Here is a 20,942-nt window from a genome sequence, read left to right as displayed (position 1 = left end):
ATGACTCAAGTAGAAAAACACTTCTTTTGTAAAAAGGCCATAGTTTCAACATTGGTTTCTTTCTTTCTTTTTTTTTTTGTGCAGTACGCGGGCCTCTCACTGGTGTGGCCTCTCCCGTTGTGGAGCACAGGCTCCGGACGCGCAGGCTCAGCGGCCATGTGTCACGGGCCCAGCCGCTCCGTGGCATGTGGGATCTTCCCAGACCGGGGCACGAACCCCTGTCCCCTGCATCGGCAGGCGGACTCTCGACCACTGCGCCACCAGGGAAGCCCCTCAACATTGGTTTCTTAATCAGATGTTGTAACATTACTGAAATGCTCTCAACAGGGCATTTTGGCATCACCTTTTTCCCTTCATGAAATATTACTAAAGACTATAAAAATGATTCCAGTTTGGAAAACTGGAAAATTTCCAATAAAGAAACCATTTCTCTCCTCACCATTTTTAAGAGGATGGGGATTTCCAAGTGATAAATAGGGGTTTATCAAAAAGCTTAAAGGATTATAAATTATGAGAAAGTATAACATTTCTTCTGTATAAAACTGTGCATTCCTAGTAATTATCATACAAAAGAATCCTGTGGCTGATTGGTAGAATAAACCATAAACAAGCAGAAGTTTGATAAAAGGAAAATATTTCTCTCCTTTATATAATAATTGCTCTCTCCATGTTAATCATTATGATTAAATGGATTCAAATGGATTCATTATTTCGTTCAGATGAATACATTTCCAGCCTGAATTCTTACTGACCTCATCTAGTCAACTTTTAGGAAGACACAAGACTGAGTTCTAATGAATATTTATGTACCGCACAACTTCATGGGGTGACTATGTCATTAGTGAGATCGTGTAACTTTCTTTTTTTTTTGATCATGTAACTTTCTTTGGCTTCCAGCTTAAGTGTCAATAAAAGTAACAGCCCCATGAAATTGGAGGGCACATTAGCTGCTTTCCTGGAGGAGGTATCTAAGGGGTCATCCTGAGAGAGCTGCATCTCTATAGTGGCCTGCACATAATTCAAAGAAAGTAGGAAAGTTTGGACTGCCCTTCTAGGAGAGCACACCAATAATTCATTGAAACCAAATGAATCTGTCATAATAAAGGAAAACCAGAGCAGGGGTCAGGACAGCAGGTATCTGTGTCCTGGGGAAGAAATTGGTAATGGAAACACAAGGGGTGAGGGTGAAGAAAACTGCTAGGTGTGACCCCTATTTTCTGTCCATTGCCTCTGCTTTGAACCTAAACCTCCAATATTCTATTTGTGGAAGTCCAGCTTTATTGCTTTCTCTGTTCCATCTGAAGCTGGTTTGCTATAGACCATACTTCCTTATGAAGAGAGCAATGAGAATCTTCCCATTCTTCAAAGTCTTGATGAAATAGAACTGTTAGTTGGAATAGAACCTTTTCGATTCCCTCTCAGCAGTTTATTTACTAGACAAATGATTTAGTTTGGGTTCCTGGAAAAGCAGTCCATGAGACAAGGACATACCTGATACAGGTTTTGGCTCTCGGACTCAGAAGGCACAAGGGAAAGTGAGGAGTGAAACAGGGAGAGAGAACAGAGACATTAATGTGCAGGGTTATCACTACAGACCCCTGGGGAGCAATTCTCAGGTGACTGTATAGAAGGATGGGGAGGCTGGGCATCTTTCTCTCTTCTTTTTCCCACTGCCTGAGCAGCACTTGTAGGGGCATTACCTTCCTGGCACTTTTAGGTTGAGCCTGAGTGCAGGCTGGCAAGCTCCTGAGGTGCTGAAGAGAAGTCTCACGTAGAGAGAAAGAGGCAGAGAGAAGAGGCCCTTGTCGTGGGAAACTGTCATGGAGCTGGGAACTGTCTGCAGCCCTGAGAGAACTCAGGTGGGCAAAGGGGCTATAAAGTTACAGCCATTTCCTCGTGAAGTTTAAGCACCACTAGAAGTAACATTATGTAATTCTTCCACAGCTCTGATTTCAACCATCTGGCAAATAGAATCAACGTTGTAGGCTTAATGTACATTGCTTTTCCTTTAATGGCTCTGTGACACTTTTCTCATGGGCAACATGGAGATAATCAATATAAATAGCACTGTCAGGTAAAATGCAGGAAACCTAAAAGATGATTTTTTAGTAGTGTTAATTATGTCTCATGCAGTATTTGGGGCATACTTATACCAAAAAATATTTGTTGTTTAAATGAAATTCAGATTTAATGAGATATTCTATATTTTTATTTGCTAAATATGACCATTCTAACTATAAACAATCATGCTATAAACAATAATGATATATAATAATATACAATTATACTATAAACAACGATACTATAATAGAATCTGTGTTGTACACTTAAAACACATTGCTTTTCTTTGAATAGTTCTGTGGGACATAAGGCCCATTCTTTTTCTATGCTTCAGTATTCTTATCTGTATAAAATGAAAATTAAAAATGGGTATTGGGAATTTATTTGCTAATTTGCATAAAACTTTTAGCACACTCTAAGAGTATAGTGGACACTAGATATTATTATTGACTGTCTGGCTCATAGACATCATTGAAGCTATCCTACAAACAATAACTTCTGTGTTTCTAATTTTCAAATATTTTTGAAGGTGTGTATAAAGTCAGGGGAAAGACAGTGTAGTTATAGCTGATAAAAAATTTAGGACAAAGTTACCCACTCCACCAAAAAAGAGAAGGATTATGTTCAATGTTTCTTTCAGTTCTCAGTAGGAACATATCATCTCAGGTCAGTAGTTCAAGTATATCTGTGCAGATCTTCACTTGGTGGTTGAGAAAATAAGAGTTGGAGAACATAATTTTTCTGTCTTATTGGCTTTATAAAATATGGTTGCCTTCTCACAAGTTAATCTAATAGTCAATATATTTTCTAGCTAGATGATTAACTTTAGTAAAAAATAGATTGATTTTAGTGGCTTTGATAAAGTTAATAGGCACAGATGAGTAAAAGCAAATTTTCAGCATGGCTTTTGGTTTGAATTTTGTTAGAATATGGACTCCCAGATCAAGGCCCTGTATTATTTATGTTTACAACTGCATGCTCAATTTTTACAGAAAAGTTTCTAACTTTCATAACAGTTAACACTATTCATCCAGTCTAAAGCACTGTATATGATTCTTTTATTATTCTGAATGGCCTCTGAACTTCCCTTCCTGAGTCATTCTTAACCATGTCACTGGTGTGCTCTCCATGCATAAGCAATGTCCAGAATTTATGCTGGAGACTTTACATAGTTCTGACATGATGGGCAAGGACTTCAGTGGCAGAACTTTGTGACAGCAGGCATAAGTTAGATAGAAGTGTGCCCACCTGGATCAGATGCTGACCTGAAACTCATGGTGCTTAATTCTGCTCCACTATAAAATAGGAGAGCAATGCAGAAGGAAAAACAAAGTAGGATTTCAGCTGCAACATGTAAAGAGCCTGGAAGTCATAACTCCCACTTTTACAAGAACAAAACACTGTACATACTGAAAACCAATGACGTTTCTTGGACATAAAACACATTAAAGACTTAAATATGACAAGTGGGAAACATGGGTAAACTTATAGCAGAGAAACCCAACAACACTACCTCAGCCAGGTGATCGAGATTAACATCAACAATGTTAAACATGTTGCTAGCATGTACCTTTCATATCATGTGATCAGACTATCACTCTACCTCTGTGGTGTTCCTCCCCAAAACCCATAACCTCAGTCTAATCATGGGAAAGACATCAGACGAACCCAGTATTCCTAAAAACTGTCAAGGTCATTTAAACCCAGGAGATTCTGAGAAACTATCACAGCCAAGAGGAATCTAAAGAGATGAGATAACTAAATGTAACTTGGTGGCCTGGACAGGATCCTGGAAAAGAAAAATGACATCCAGAAATATGGAGAAAATTTGAATAAAGTATGGACTTTAGTTAATAATAATGTATTGGTTCATTAGTTGTGACAAATGTATTATACTAATATACTAAGATGTAAATAGTAGGGAACACTGCTATGGGGTATATGGGAAGTCTGTACTATCTTCATAATGTTTTTGTAAATCTTAAATTGTTCTAAAACACAAAAATTTATTTAAAAAATGTAGAAACATGAGAAAATGAAGCTTATGAGGAAAAAAATATACATGAATAAAATTCAATAGAAAAAACAAGCAGTAGCTTTGGAATCTCAAATAAAACCAGTTATACTAGATACAAATATAAGTTATATATTTGCAACAGATATTTTTCTTAAAAAAAGATTAAAAATAAGCAGGAAATAAGGAAGCATCAAAAAGAAGAAAGCATTTTTTAAAAAGTACTAATAAGTACTTTTAGAAAAACAAAATATGATTACTGAAGTTAAGAATTTTATGGATGCATTTCATAGCATATTATGTAAAGCTGAAGAAAGAAATCCTGAAGTGGAAGACGTAACTGAAGAAGTTACTCAGAATTACTCTCAGAGAGACAAGGAGATTCAAAATATGAAAAGAAATTGAGAGATATAGATAAGAGAATGAGAAGTGCAATATACAGATACTCTGATTTTCAGAAGCACAGAAGAGACTGGTTGTTCTAGAGGAAATATTTAAGGATGTAATGGTTTTCATAAAAAAATTATCATCTTTTAAAGCAATAACTAGATCCATCAGTAATGGAAATAATCAGTATCAAGCAGTATTTTTACTACTTTTAGATCAACCTACAGGTGCCATTTACACCTTTCACGAATAAAACACTGGTTCCTATACTACTGGAACCAGCTGACTTAAAGATGTGCAAGAAAATTAATGTTTAGCACTTGGGAAAATGATACTTCTTTGTGCAAGAACCTATTGCATTCATGTTATATAAACTGTTAATTGTCTTTTCTCTTAAAAAAAAGCTAACTAATTTGGCTAAGTTTAGACCTCGCTAAATTGACTGCATTGAACAGACGTCTTTTTTAATAACTAGTGAAAATGAGAAATTGCCCCCAATGCTAATTTAATGGTTCCTGATAGTGAACAATGTACCTGGAGGAAGGGACAGAAAGATGTTTTTGCCTCCTTATCTTTTCAGAATATAATACTTTTAAGTAGGGGCTGCACAGATGCAGCTAAATCTGATCTCTTTTTAGGTCCAGATAGAAAAAGAAGAAAAAACAACTGAAGAATTAGGATCAGAACCTATGAAGAAAGAATAAAAAGTATGGCTAGAGCATGCCGTAGGCAAAGTAAGGAAGAAGATGTTAGGAGAATTTGGGGACATTGTAGTGTGCATTATTGTGGACTATTCACCAACCATCCACAGTGTCCAGTGTTCAGGGAAAAATCACCTGTATCTCCCTACTAAGACACACCTGTATTGGAACAATCACCTTCTACAAAATGTTGCCTTTCCCTTCCCTCCAAGGAGCAATACTGTCAGTATGGATTTCAGATAGGACAAATGAAATTGCTAACTAGACCTGTAATATCAGCTCAGCTATGCAGTTTATGTACACTTCTGAAGGGACTCTTTTGAAGGTGAAGAAAAAACTAAGGTGAACAGATACATTTTTTTGTTGTATCCTCATTAACAAAAGGAGCAGGTTGCAGAATACAAGAATTTTTTCCCAAGGAAAATCTGAGTCAATTATATCACTTGAATATTTCTAAGACATAGCTTGATGATGGAATGACCAGTGAGTTAATATGTTTATAAACATTACTGATATTACATTTCTTTTACCAAGCACACAATGTGAGGTAAGAAGAGTTTAATGCCCCTTTGTTCTTTCTGAAGTCTAAACAAAAGCAAAACAAAGACAGAGGGCAAAACCTGAAAAAAACAAAATGGAAACTAGGATATGATCTGTCTCTTCATAGTTCATAGGTCACAAAGATTTCCTCAAATTTTCCAATAAGAAACTACTGTGGGACCAGACCCTTGGAGTTCTACAAAAGGTTTTGAAAAGAAAATGCGGTTGATGGTTTAATCATTCATGTAGCTGGCTTTTACCAGTTAATATAATAAAGCATAAATATGATGATATCACATTTTTTCAAAATAGGCTGATTTCTAATTTTTCATTGATGGTTTGAGAGAAAATTGTAGCTGAAGTCAAAGACAGGGTTTAATTCATGCCTTTACTTAATATACGTTTATTGAGAACCTCTTTTGTGCCAAGCACGGTACTGCACCAGACTTACAAGGACAATTAAACATTGTCCTATCCTGAAGGAACTCATGGTCTAGTTGAAGAAATTGGCTCATTAAGGATGACTATTATATGAGGTGGCAAATGCAATGTGAGGCATTAGCACAATGGGTTTAGTTGCCTCTGAGGGAAGTAAAACCAAGAGCTGTGACTAAAGAATAAGTAGCAAGTATTCAGGTTAAGGAGAGTAATGGCAGCAGGAGGGAGGACCTTTTGGCTGTGTGACTTCTAAAGGACTTTTCTGGGCCTGCACTTCTAAGCACATCAATATAATTAATTCATTTCATTATTCCCCAAAGTCCTGCTCTTTAATAAGAAAAGTGGGAAAAATTAAAAACAATCAATTAACAGCTAGAGAACTCAAAACCTCAATTAGCAAAAGACTATTAATAGATGTATATCTCATTTAGCTAACTTCTTTGGAGAATAAGATATACTGTACCAGTAAAATTTCCAATTAAATGAACACTGCCCCTTGAAATATGTACACTTTGAACATTTAAACATATTTATTATGGTATATTTTAAAAATGTATAGCTTGATATCTTGCCTGCTTAAGCGGAAGGTAACTGAAGGCATTTTTAGCATTTGTGGATGTCCCAGGGTCATAATTATGAACTCTTGTCAGTTTCCTACTCCTCATATAGCTTTGGCCCTTCTCGCAATAGCAGGCCGTCATCTGCCTCTACTTCTGTTGGGTTAGCAGCTTTTAAACACCCTTCCAACACCCTTTCCAGTTTGCCACTTCTGATCTTCTGTGGGGCTGCAACACTGGGTAAACCATTAATTTCAAGTTTTACATTTTTGGTATTATGGGAAAAGGTCTAACATTTAGAGGGATGAGCAAGGAACTTCTCTCTGTTGTTTACCATCCTCCTCTTCAATCCAATCTGTCCCCATATCAGAAATTCTACCTTCTAAATCTCAAATCTAGCCCATCTTTCCAGATCCATTACTGTCACCTTAACCAGGCCCACTCTTTTTGCTATGGATTATTACAAAACTTCCCAACTGATTTCACCACCTTTTATCTTCCCTGTTTCCTACCACCCTCACACGTGCAGCCAAACTGATCTTCCTAAAATGCAAACCTGATAGAATCACTTCCACCGAAACACTTCTTAATGAGCTAATATCGTTAGGATAAAGATATGATACTTTTATTTGGCACATAAACCTCCTCCTGATCTGGCTTTCCTGCTCTATCACCTGGGGACATTTGCACACCCTGCTGCAGCTTTCTGGAACACTCTCTTCCATATTCTTCATTTGAATAGCTTCCCATCATCTTTGAAACTCATCTTCACTGTCACTTGCTCTAAAAACTCCAAATTCTGCCTATTCCCCATCTAGATTGGACACCTCTCCTCTATATTCTTTGATTTCATTATCATAACAATTTCCATTCTGTATAGAAATTCAATGTTTAACTGCCAGACTGACCCACAAAATTCTAATGCTTTGATGCAGGAATCCTATTTTTGTAATGTTTAGGTTTAGTTTTCACTCTATGTAGTAGAGAACCCCCCCAGTGAAAGTAGCTATAAAAAGGTAGAAATAGATTTATTTTCATATAAAGAATATGTGGAATAAGTCTAAGGGTTATTTGATATCTTTTCCATTGGCAAACTCCTTCCATCTTCCCATTTTACTCTTTTTCTTGGGCTGGTAAACTAGTGCCAATATGGTGGCTACCTATTTTGTAAATAAAGTTTTATTGGAACACATCCATTCTTTTAGGCATTGTCTATATTTGCTTTCTCACTATAATGGCAGAGTTGAATGGTTTTGATACAGATCTCCTGGCCCATGAAGCCTAACGCTATGGATCAGCTTCCTCCTTTAGCACCTTAGAGAAGGGTTTTAATAACCTTAATGCCACTTCCTAACTCCAGTCACTTCTTTCCTATAATTGATAGGAGGGAGAAGGAAATGGAGAAATGCATGGCTCCTCCCTTTCAGAACTTTTCTCAGAAGTTTTATACCATACCTCTCTTACATGTCATTGGCCAGAATTCAGTGATATGTCCATCCCAAGCAGCAAGGAAGTCTGGAAAATGTAGTCTTTTTATGAGTGGCAATGTGCTCAGCTAAATGTTAGGAGAGAGGGCTGGAAGGATGCTGTATTTAGCAACTACAGTCCCTGCTACAATCTTATGAAACATTTTCTCCTCAGCATCAAGCACCTAGCAGGTCCTCAAAAAAACTTGTGATAAATAGAATTGTCTGTAAAATGTTTAGTCATGAGTATTATTTCCAGTACTCAAGCAAGTTACCTCTCTTATCTACAGAGAGCCAAAACTGCCAGAAGGTTGACCTCTGGATAAGTGTGCTGTGGCAGCCCCGAAAAAGAGTTTTAGCAACTCCATTTTGCCTTTCTTCAGTGTACATTATATGTGCTAATAATTTCACTTATTTAAATTTGTATATTTCAGCCAGTAGTCTATAATTCAGTACACAAAGTTTAATGTAATTACTTATTTGTTTCAAAGAAAAAGTCCTATTCCTTTTTAAAATAAGTAGATAATGTGGGTTGAATTTAGCAGAGATAATGTTTCTGGGTTAGGCATGCAGGAGTGAGGGGAAGGACTAGCTAATAATTGTTTTCTTCCATCAGTAGTGGAAGCAAAATTACTAAACAAGGGTAGGAAGATGTCATACTGTTGTAGGTTCTGAGGTTTCCAAAGGCCTCAGTGCTCCTATGATGTTTTCCATAGATGTTTACTTAAGGTGGCTTTGAACTTGAACTCAAACAGTGTGGTGGTCAGCAATCAGCTGTCACAGATGGAACATAAAATTATGGACTGTGAGCAAACGCTGTGATCCCAGAAATCTCCCAACCTCCTGTTTTCATTTCCCCTATGTGTGGGTCCACATTCTGGGGCAGTGGTGGCTAGACTGAAAAGAGATGCTGGTGTGATTTTGTCTGAGGCTCCTCTAATGCCATAGGCTCCCATGGCCCATGGGCAAGGACTCAGCTATGGTTTCACTGCCTGTTTCAGCTTTTGGATACAATTCTTCATGTAATTATTGCCTAGTTCAAGGGGGCATTTGCAACGATTAGAGAGGAGAGTTATGCTCTTTCCTTCATATTACTTCATGAGTACAGTAAAGGCCATGCTAGTCAAACAGTTGAACAAAAGGGTGGGTAATGCTGGGTTGGATAATATAGTTTGACTGTGGATAGAACAGTCTGCCAATTCATTCTTTCCTTGTTCTAAATATACTGCACTGAAATTTTCTTTTCCACATTTATAGCTTCTAATTAGCTTTGAAATGATTCTGTGGTTCAGTTTAAAGTCTGCCTTCTCCTTTTAGTGATTCCTTTGGGACTGGTTGTTCATTTTAAAAAAATAAAAAAAAAACATTTTGCATTTTTATAGTTCTGTGCACTGGACCATGGAGGGCCAGCAGATGTTGCTTCAATTCTCCTACCTGCACATCCAAATGTGAATAATCTTGGTGCTCCTGGCAAACTTCTACTCATACAGCATTACTCTTCTAGCATTGACAGACTTAATCCTACAAAATGTTAATAAATTCAAATAATAACACTTGATGATGAAATGTATTTCATGTAGTTGAAGGAGCTCTCAACTTGAAATTGGGTAATCGTTGATCTGCTAGTAAGTTGTGTGATCTTGGATAAATTTTAAATCCTTTTTTAGACCTCAATTGTCTTACATGTAAACTCAAGATAACTCTGCACATCATAAGACTGTACCTGACATATACTTGGCGCTCAACAATTAACTTTTATATTTGCTTGAAACATACGAAATGTTTAGAATCATTTTCAAAATGCTAAAGTATTTGGTATTGTGATACTGTGATTCACAATAAGAAATATATATTTGGTCTTTGTCCTGTTTCTGGCACAGAGATCTATAACCCTGGGGATTTCCTGAACGATGGGAGTGACAAATGTCTTTTGTTACATTAATGAGGTGACTTTTGGACACCATCTAAGCTTGGGGGCTGGTTGCCAGTGGAGGAGCCAGTCACATGATTAAAGGGTTAGAACTTTCAGGTCCATCCCCCTGACCTCCCAAGTAGAGGAAAGGGGCTGGAGATTGAATTCAATCACCAGTGGCCAATGATTTAATCAGTCATGTCTATTTAATGAAGCCTCCAAAAAATCCCAAAAGGATGGAGTTCAGAGAGCTTCCATGTTGGTGAACACACGGAGATTTGGAGAGTGTGGCCTGCTATGAGAGGACACGGAAATTCCAAGCCTTTTTCCCAAACCTTGCCCTATGCATCTTTCATCAGGCTCTTCCTGAGCTACAGTCTTTTATAATAAATGGATAATCTAGTAAGTAAAACGTGTCTGAGTTCTGTGAGCCACTCTAGCAAATTAATCAAACCTGAGGGAGGGGTCACTGGAACCGCCAATCCTATAGCTGGTCAGTCAGAAGCACAGGTGATAACCTGGGTTTTCGATTCGTGTCTGAAGTGTGTGTGTAGGCGGTGGCGGGGGAGGGGAAGTCTTGTTAAGACTGAGCCCTTAACCTGTGGGATCCGATGCTCTCTCCAGGTAGATAGTGTTAGAATTGAGCTGAGTTGTAGGACACTCAGCTGGTGTTGCAGAATTGCTTGGAAGTGAGGGGAAATCCCTCTCTCCCCCACACATCCTAACTAGGTCCAGAGCCCCTCAGATATTAATAGCTCTCTCTCCTCAATGCTTCCTTCAATTTTGACTTATGAGACTGTAGTCTTTTATCCTCTTAATGATGTTCTAACTTCTTTATTTTCTTTAAATAATCCTTTAACATAGATTATTTCTTATATTTTTATCTATCTTTCTATCTCTCCATCCCAAATATATTTATAATTGATTAATGTTCTCCCTTTTGAACATTTATACATCTCCTAGATTCTAATAGGTGTTGTGGGTAAAACAAAGATAAATAAAGTATGGATACTGATGTTGCTAATGATGATACTTATCATGTGCCAGGAATTTATATGTATTACTTCATTTAATCCTCCCAACATCTATTTAAAGGAGAAGTACTGAACTGGTAAGTATTTGCTCAAGGACACTGAGTGAGTAGTGAAGGTAAGCTCAAAACCTAAGTCTGAGTTTTCCAGAAAGAAAAAGCTTACTTAACCACTGCACAATACTGCCCTTAATCTCTCCTGTACTTTGTGGAGTATCTTATATTTCAATGGTTTGGATTTCTATATCTACTTTCTATCTTGATCTTTTCTAAGAGCTTTTTGATACTCTATATTTTCCCTTCAGACTCTTGTATAGTTTATTTTTAGCCAACTTTAATTAATAAAAACAATTTCAACCATTATAATTTTTTCTCGAATTCTCTTCTTTCCTAACACAATTCTCTAGCACTGGACGTTTACACTATAAAAATAGAATCAAGATATTTAAAATTTTTCATTATACTTTTATGCCCAATTTAAACTTTCAAACTTTTTCTTTTTTCTCCATTTTTTGTGAGATTTCTAGACCTTTAGCATTGTCTCTACCATTGCATTCTTCAATCACTGGTTATTCACATCTATCTTAAGCCACTCTCTCAACTTTCACTGAAACAGATTGTGCTGGGACATTTAGAAATATCTTTCATCTGCTACTTTGAACACAGCACATAATATCTCTTGATTTCCAATTGTTTTCAAGGCTTTCTGCTGTATTTTCTTAGTTTTCTTATTTTAATATTTAGACCTCAGGTGTGGAGTTGAGTTTATCACATATTTCAGTTCATAGTGCATTATCATCATTGGTCTATGCTTCTTTCAGTTTTGCTTATTTTGTCATTTTATTTTACTTTCTCTCATTTCCTCACCACCACAGAAATTCACTCTAATTGTATATTAAACGTCTTCATATATCTAGGCATCCTTAAATAAATGTATATAATGTTGTTTTGTGGATTTGTGCTTTTAATTTACATAAATATACTATATTATAGTTCTCATCGTCTCATACCCTTAAAACTTGATATTATCTGATTTTTAAATTTTTGTCCATCTGAAGGATATACAGAGCTATTTCACTGTTGTGTTTTTTTTTTTTTTTAAGAAGATGTTGGGGTTAGGAGTTTCTTAATTAATTAATTTATTTTTGCTGTGTTGGGTCTTCGTTTCTGTGTGAGGGCTTTCTCTAGTTGTGGCAAGCGGGGGCCACTCTTCATCGCGGTACGCAGGCCTCTCACTATCGCGGCCTCTCTAGTTGCGGAGCACAAGCTCCAGATGCGCAGGCTCAGCAGTTGTGGCTCACAGGCCTAGCTGCTCCACGGCATGTGGGATTCTCCCAGACCAGGGCTCGAACCCGTGTCCCCTGCATTAGCAGGCAGATTCTCAACCACTGCACCACCAGGGAAGCCCTCACTGTTGTTTTAATTTGCATTATTGTTAATATTAGCAAAGTTAGGCATCTTTATATATTTGTTAGTTCTCTGGCGTTCCCATTCTATGAATTGCCTACTTGTAACCTTTGCCTATAATTTTTATAAAATATTCTGGTTTTTCATCTTATTTTTGAGAATTGCTTATATAATCGATGTAACTTTCTTTTGTCAGCTTTAGATGTAGCACTTATTTTATATTTGATTTACAGAAAAATTGAGCAGGTAATAGAGAGAATTCCCATATACCTCCTCCCTGCATACAGTTTTCCCTATTATTAACATCTTACATTATTGTGGTATATTTGTTACAATTAATGAATCAATATTGATACATTGTTATTAACTAAAACTCATGATCTTAAGACTCACTCTGTATTGTACAGTTCTATGGTTTTTGACAAATGCATGTTTTCTAATACCATTACAATATAAAACAGAATAGTTTCACTACCCTAAAAGTCCCCTGTACTTCACCTTTTCTTCCCTCTGCCCTACCCACTGAAACCCTAGCAACCAACGATCCTTTTACTATTTCTATACTTTTGCCTTTTCTAGAATGTCATATAGTTGGGATCACAAAATATGTAGCTTATTTTCACTTAGCAATATATATTTACTGTTACTCTATGTCTTTTTATGGCTTGATAGCTCATTTCTTTTTATCACAGAATAATACTCCATTGTATGAATAAACAGTGTTTATCCATTTACTATTGAAGGACATCTTAGTTGTTTCTGGTTCTTGGAGGTTATGAATAAAGCTACTATAAACATTTGTATGCAAGTTTTTGTGTGTATATAAGTTTTCAACTCAATTGTGAAAACACCTACGAGTGTGACTGCTGGATCAAATGGTAAGATTATGGTTAACTTTCTAAGACGTTCCCAACCATCTTTCAAACTGGCTGTACAATTTTGCATTTGCATCAGCAATGAATGAGATTTCCTGTTGCTCTACATCTTCATCAACTTTTGGTATTGTAAATTTTTTAGGTTGTAACCATTCTAATAGGTCGGTAATGTTATCTTGTTGTTTTAATTTGCAAGTCCCTAATGACATATTATGTTATCTTTTCATATGCTTATTTGGCATCTATATATCTTCTTCGGTGAGGTATCTGTTCAGAATTTTGACCATTTTCTTTTTTGGGTGTTTGTTTTCTTATTGTTGGGTCATAAGTGTTCTTTGTACATTTTGAATATAAGTCCTTTATAAGATATGTTTTGCAAATATTTTTTCAAACCTGTGTCTTGTCCTTTCATTCACTTAAGAGCATCTTTCTCTGAGCAGATATTTTTAATTTTATAAAATCCAACTTATTTTTTTTCTTTCATGAATTATACTTTTTTGTTGTTGTTGTACGTGGGCCTCTCACTGTTGTGGCCTCTCCCATTGCGGAGCACAGGCTCCGGACGCGCAGGCTCAGCGGCCATGGCTCACAGGCCCAGCCGCTCCACGGCATGTGGGATCCTCCCGGACCGGGGCACAAACCCGCATCCCCTGCATCGGCAGGTGGACTCTCAACCACTGCGCCACCAGGGAAGCCTAAGAGTTTTTTTTTTTTAAATCATGAATAGATATTGGATTTTGTCAATTCTTTTTCTGCATCAGTGATATAATCATGTGGTTTTTCTTCTTTAACCTGTTGATGTGATAGATTACGATAATTAATTTTCAAATGTTTAACCAGCCTTGCATTCCTGGAATAAATCCCACGTGATCACAGTGTATAATTCTTTTTATATAGCGTTGGATTAGATTTGCCAATATTTCATTCTGAATTTTTGCATCTATGTTCATGAGAGATTTTGGTCTTGAGTTTCCCTTTAATGTCTCTATCTGGTATTATGGTAATACTGGTCTCACTGAATGAGTTAGTAAGTTCTCCCTCTGCTTCCACTTTCTGGAAGAGATTGTAAGGAATTTGTATCATTTCCTCATTAAATGTTTGGTAGAATTCAATAAAAAAAAAAACAATGGGGCTTCCCTGGTGGCGCAGTGGTTGAGAGTCCGCCTGCCGAGGCAGGGGACACGAGTTCATACCCTGGTCCGGGAAGATCACACATGCTGCGGAGCGGCTGGGCCCGTGAGCCATGGCCGCTGAGCCTGCGCGTCCGGAGCCTGTGCTCCGCAATGGGAGAGGCCACAGCAGTGAGAGGCCCGCGTACCACAAAAAAAAAAAACTGGGTCATGATGCTTTCTTCTTTGGAAGTTTATTAATTATTGATTTAACTTCTTTAAAAGATATAGATCTATTCAGATTATATTTTTCTCCTATATGAGTACTGTTAGTTTGTCTGTCACGGAACTGGTCCATTTAATCCAAGTTATCAAATTTGTGGTAAAGAGTTAGTCATAATATTCCTTTATTTATCCTTTTAATGTCCATGGGATCAATAGTGATGCTCCCTATTCCATTTCTGGTATTAATAAATTGTTTCTTTTCTCTTTTTTCTCAGTTAGCTTTTCTAGAAGTTTGTCATTTTACCATTTTTTTTGCAAAGAAGCTTTTGTCTTCATTAAAAAAAATTTCCTGTTTTCAATTTCATTGATTTCTGCTATAATTTACATTATTTATTTTCTTTGCTTTGTTTTAAGCTTATATCACTCTTTTTTCACTAGTTTGCTAATAAGAAAGCTAAGATTATCCATGTTAGATCACTCTTCTTTAGAAATATGTGTATTGAATGCACAATCAGCCAAAGAATGGCACATTTATATCATTTGACTAATTTGGATGAACTCAGTAGAATAATTGTTTTCTATAAGATTATACAGCATCTGATTCTAAAATAAATTTCAGACATCTATTTTTACCTTAAGATAGTCCACCTACTACATGGATGACCCTGAGATTTCAAATGGTTTGAGTCATATTTCTACCATATTCTGAAATCTGAATTTTTCTATTGCTTTAGTTTAAATGTATTAGTAGTACTTTTGTGATGGTGTATATGATGTGGAACTTACTGTCTTTCTTTTCTGCTTCTTCTTCTTTTTTTTTTCTTTCTATTTTTGCTTCATGACCTATAGTCCACCAGCATAGTAGAATTCTATAACACCTGTTTGGTTCGTGGTCACTGAATATTCTTACCTTTATACAACTGAAATAAATGTGGAAATAATTTGAGACTGAAATTAAGATTGCTAATCTACAGTTTAGTATATGAAGCTAAGTAACCTAATATTTTATCAAATACTATAATTACAATTATATATTTCAAAGTAATATAATTATTTTCAACTAGTGGCATGTGCATGTGTGTAATTTTTAATTTAGTATATAACATAAATGTAGGTAAACCATTTAACACAAACAGAAACATTTTTTCCATTTGTTGTCAGTGATATGCATCTTTTGACAAGAATTTTTCTAGATGATGATTGAACAATAATTGAAATGTACTAATTTAAAAAGTTAATGAAAATTTATTAGTGACGTATTTTTCCCCTTAGGCAAAACTTTTTAGGAATTAATTATTCATTCTATTTGAGCAGTGAGAGATATATTTACTTAAGGAAAGAGTCTTATGTTATAATTTCCTTGTAATTCTAAAATCAGATTCAGTTACCAGTAGTGATCTAATGGGCAAGTTAAAAGAACAGAATGAGTCAAAATCTCACCTGTTCTTTTCCTTTTTTTGTGTGTGTGCCCAGTCTGTTGATTATGAACTTAGCATGATAAGAGTAAGCTGGAAAATAGGACATAATGAAGAGGCTGATGCAAGAAGCCACTGAAGTCATCCTCTGAATCATAAGAGCATCATCTTGAAAAGGTTTAAGGGGAGTATTAATGTTGCCCCTGAGAATAAGCAGTAGCTGCTCTCTTGAATTCACATTGTTGTTTTCTGGAAGATTTTATGAGCATGCATGACCAAAGTACCCTTCTTTGGCGAAACTGCTTCTAATAAGAGGCAAGGTAGCAGATGTATAAAAAGCATGTTAAACCCGTTTGCTCACAGGGTCACTAGAAGATCAGAACTGATTATCCCATTAGGAAGTCTAAGCTCATCCAGGAAATGCCTAACACTTTCTTGACTAACTGATTTTGTCAAATACATGACTACATTCTGTTCAATTTACATTTACCACTGACAGATTTTGTCACTGGTCATTGTAAATAACATTATTTAACTAGTGCACAGTGTCTGGAAGGGTGGGTAGGTACAGTTAATTGTCAAAAATAAAAAGAAAACTGTGTTAGAAATTAATTATACACACATAAGAATTTTCAGTGGTTGATGCAAAATAAAGATTTGCTCTTTTACAGTCAATGCAGAGTCACCTTGGATGGATGCTTGGTTCTCTGGAGTTTCTTTATTACCTGGCCTCCCACAGTCTCTCTTTTCTAGTACCCTTTCTAAATTTCCCTGATCCCTGGAGTCTTGGAGCCATGTGGAAGATTGTCCTCCCTGCTGGATTTGTCTTAGGATCACAATAGTGGATCTCTTTGGACAGTAATCACCACAATTTTCTATAATAGTAGATTCTGTAGAATGGAGTATCTACAAGATAAGCTTTTATTTGAAAGTGTTTAATGCCTTTCATAGGATACCATCAATACAATTTTGTACTAAAAGACTCCACTTTTGTCAGGGGTAAGGAGAGAAAAAATAAAAGAGGTGAGAGACAAAAATCTTTCCTCTGTTGCAATTTTTAAAAAAGCCCTTAGAAAGAAGGTTGTCATTGTAATCTGTAGCAATTTTTTAGTATTTGTATATATGCCATTTGTCAAGGTATGGGTTTTGTGGAACAATGGAAACATCCTGTCATCCTTTTTTGACCCAATAATGTATGAGAGTAGCATTGACATATATACATTACCAAATGTAAAATGGATAGCTAGTGGGAAGCTGCTGCATAGCACAGGGAGATCAGCTTGGTGCTTTGTGACCACCTAGAGGGATGGGATAGGGAGGGTGGGAGGGAGGCTCAGAAGGGTGGGGATATGGGGATATATGTATACTTATAGCTGATTCACTTTGTTGTACAACAGAAACTAACATGGTAACTAACAACATTGTAAAGCAATTATACTCCAATAAAGATATAAAAAAAAATGTTCCTAGGAGCTAGATATGACGTAGAAGTAAAAAAAGAGAATGACTAAAGCAAGTGGGAATGGAAGAGACCAAGCATTTTCAAAACTGTGTTACATGAATAGCATGTTTTAGAAGTAAAATACCTTGTAATGGTAATTCCTATAGATAAACCTTACAATAGCAAGATTTTTTTTGATGTTTTAGTTACTAAACACTCTCTATGCACAGCATTTTTCTATGATAGAATATGCTAGCCCTTCCCCTCCCATTTTTTTCTGAGTAATACTGATATATATACTATCAAATACATGAATGTAAGAAGGATGAAATGCATCTTTATGTTTGTTAACAAGCCTTGGGGTTAACTGCTTTTTTTGACTATAAAAATGAACATATACTGGGGAAATGTAGAAAAATGGAATGGGGGGAGGGGTGAGAGGCAGGTGGGAAAGACTTTACAATTAATAAAAAAATAAATTTTAGCATCTCTTTTTAAACACGGAAAACCTTGCTCATAAATCAGCAGAACAGTGAATATGAGGCATATTATTATGATACATTAAAGAGATAAAAATGGATAAAGCAATGAAGCCTCTCTTAGCTAAATGGTTAATTCATTTAACTGCTGAAGAGGTAGTTTGCTAATGAGTAGCTGAGAATTGAGAGGTAATTGCATAAATCCCAATCTTATTGGTATGTACAGCTGATAGTCTCATTAAGAAATGGTCCCACAGGGTCAAAGAGGTGAATATGTGAGATTGAAACAGATAACTCCATTAGTTCACTATGCTTTTCACACATTGTGCATGTCAAAACAGTGTTAATAAAAGGATCCATTGCTTGATTAATGCTTATGGGAAGGAGAGGAGAGTTAGGATAGCTTACATTAGAAAACCTAGGACTCTTTAGGAAGAACTTCAGAACTATAATGGCAAGTACACTGAAGAACGATTCAATAATAAACAGCTTGTTGGTTAAGTGGTTAAAAACGCCAAGAGACATTTAGTAAGTTGTAACAATTAAATCTTAGAAGAGCCCCTCTTGTACTGTTAGACTAGTAAGCATCTCATTCACTCAACATTACAACTAGGTTGATCTTACTACTTAGGATAATAGCTAGTGAAAAAAAATCCCATTGCACAGATCATAATGTAGGTAAGTAAACTCAGAGTTGGCTCTAAGTTGGTAGGTATGACTTACGTAGGTTAGGAAAGGGCTTTCCCTAATTCTGGTGTAGAAGAGACAAGCTAATTGTTAATTGAACCCCATCATTCCCCCTCCTTCCCCACCTCCTCTCCGAGTACACAGCCTACCCACTCTTCCCAGCCTCCTTTGTAGTTAAGCGGGGCCATGTGATGGATATCTGATTGATGAAATGTAGGTGGAAGTGATGTATGCCATGTCCAGGAGTGGCCCATTCAAGCCTCTCATGTTTTTTTTTCCATTCTCTCTCTTCCTCCTTCTGGCTAGATGTGGACCCCCAGGAAAGACGAGTCCAGAATTTATATTGGTCTCTGAATTGCTGCATGGAACAAGACTTGCCATTGTTATGCACTGAGCTTTCTAGGAGTGAGGAATAAAGTGTACTGTCTTAGGCCATTGAGATTTTTTTTTATATAGTTCATATATTTACCCTAATATAATGAGAATCTCGACTTTCTTTAGTGATTATCTTTTATTCATGTACCTATTGAAGAAGTATATATTGTGTGATATCTATATGTCACAGACGTTGCTAGCAAGTAGAAATATAAGCTAGAAGGTGGCAAACAGGTGGAAAACAAATATTAGAGTTTAGGCATTTCTGCACTGTCCATGGGCCCAGGATTTTGTTGTGAGGCAGATTTCTTTTTTTTTTCTTTTTTGTTGCAAAAAGCTTTATTATTTCTATTTGGTCCAAGGCTTGGGAGAAGGCTCCAGGGTGGTTAAAAAACTGCCTAGTGGCTGCAGAGCGGGGCTTCAGGCAGAAGCTCTGATGCCAGAGGGGCTCCTCAAAGGCCACTGGGCTCTGGAGGCACCTACTCATGTTTGATGGTGAGCCTTTCAAAGAGATACTTGCCCAGGCCAGCCTGGGGACCAGTCAGCCTGCAGAAGTGGGTCAGCTGGTCACCCATCTTCTTGATGAGTTTCACCTCCTAATCCAGGAAGTGGCTCTTCAGGAAGTCACAGAGGTGGGGGTCTGCGAGGGTAGGACCCAGGGCACGCAGATCCAAAAGGGCCTGATTCAGGTTCTTCTCCATGAGAATGGTGGCTTCCATAGTGTCCTGGGTTTTACTCCATCATCTTGAGATGGCTTCTGCACGTCCTGGAAGAGGGCATGGCCGCTGCGCTGGTTTTGCATTTTCAAGAGATGCTCGGTGCCCTTGTACCTCTCCTTGGCCAATACTCGGAAAAAGTGGCCTACGCCCTCCAGAGCCACAATGTTGAGGTTGAAACAGAAGCCTAGAGAGAGGTAGGTGTAGGAGGCCCAGAGATGCACATTGACCAGGAGGTTGACGGCGGCCTCCACCTTGGTGGAGTAATTCTGACGAATCTGGGAGCTTATGGTTGATTGGTAATAAGGAGTTAAGCTCAAAAAATGGTGTTGGCTGGTCCAGGTGACTGAGGATAGCTGAGTGGCTGATTCTGAAGGTTGTGACTGGAAAAAAGGTTGGAGGGTGGTTGGAGGCTGGAGTAAGGGGCGTCCCTGTGTCTGTTCTGTCCACACACTGTTGAAGCAAGAGAGATCCATGGGACCACTGAGTACATTGCTGAGGCAGTTTTCTTGAGCCAAATTCTTTGTCTCCTTGTATTCAAAGAGAATTGAGCACTTCTTTCCTATCTAGATTTATTATTTGTACTATGGAAATAGGCCAAAATTTAAGTTCTGACTCTAGTTAGAGAATACTGTTTTGCAATAGTTATTTGCTTTCAGCTTATATATATTAACTAAAGATTCTGCTTTTCGTAAAAGTCACATTATAAAGAACTCTTCTTCTTTGTCTAAGAGGCTGTCTTTCTTGACACAATATTATTAACCAGACATAAATAAAGCTTTTTATCACTAACCCAGATTCACAGTGTTATAAATAGTTGTAGGTTCTATCCTTATTTACTTTCACTTAGCTTCATTTCTTCTCTTGTTATAACTTATTTGTGCAAAGACTACCACACAACAATGGAGACATAATATTTCCAGTGAGATAGTGCCAGGGTAAAAATTACAGGTGATCTCAGGCACAAAAACCTCTTCCTTTTTATGGAAGTAAAATCTGTGATAGATAATAGGAAATAGAGGGTGCATCTGTGGTCAGAAGTTTAGCTATTTCCCATCCTTGACATGAATTTTGCATTCAACTGATGGAACATTCAGATCCAGACTT

At 37.0% G+C, this 20,942-nt stretch overlaps 1 pseudogene across 1 annotated transcript; it reads right to left on the bottom strand.

Annotated features, from left to right (window-relative positions):
- Window positions 1-19,464: 19,464 nt before the first annotated feature.
- On the bottom strand, window positions 19,465-20,311 carry LOC307057656 (ferritin light chain-like; annotated as a pseudogene). The gene has a single exon. The product of its transcript is annotated as a ferritin light chain-like (transcript).
- Between the last annotated feature and the right edge of the window lie 631 nt (window positions 20,312-20,942).

This window comes from Hyperoodon ampullatus (genome assembly GCF_949752795.1).
Source record: "Hyperoodon ampullatus genome assembly, chromosome: 1".
NCBI classification, from domain to species: domain Eukaryota; kingdom Metazoa; phylum Chordata; class Mammalia; order Artiodactyla; family Ziphiidae; genus Hyperoodon; species Hyperoodon ampullatus.
Note: the sequence above shows the minus strand (reverse complement) of the source record. Positions and strands in the feature narration are given on the sequence as shown.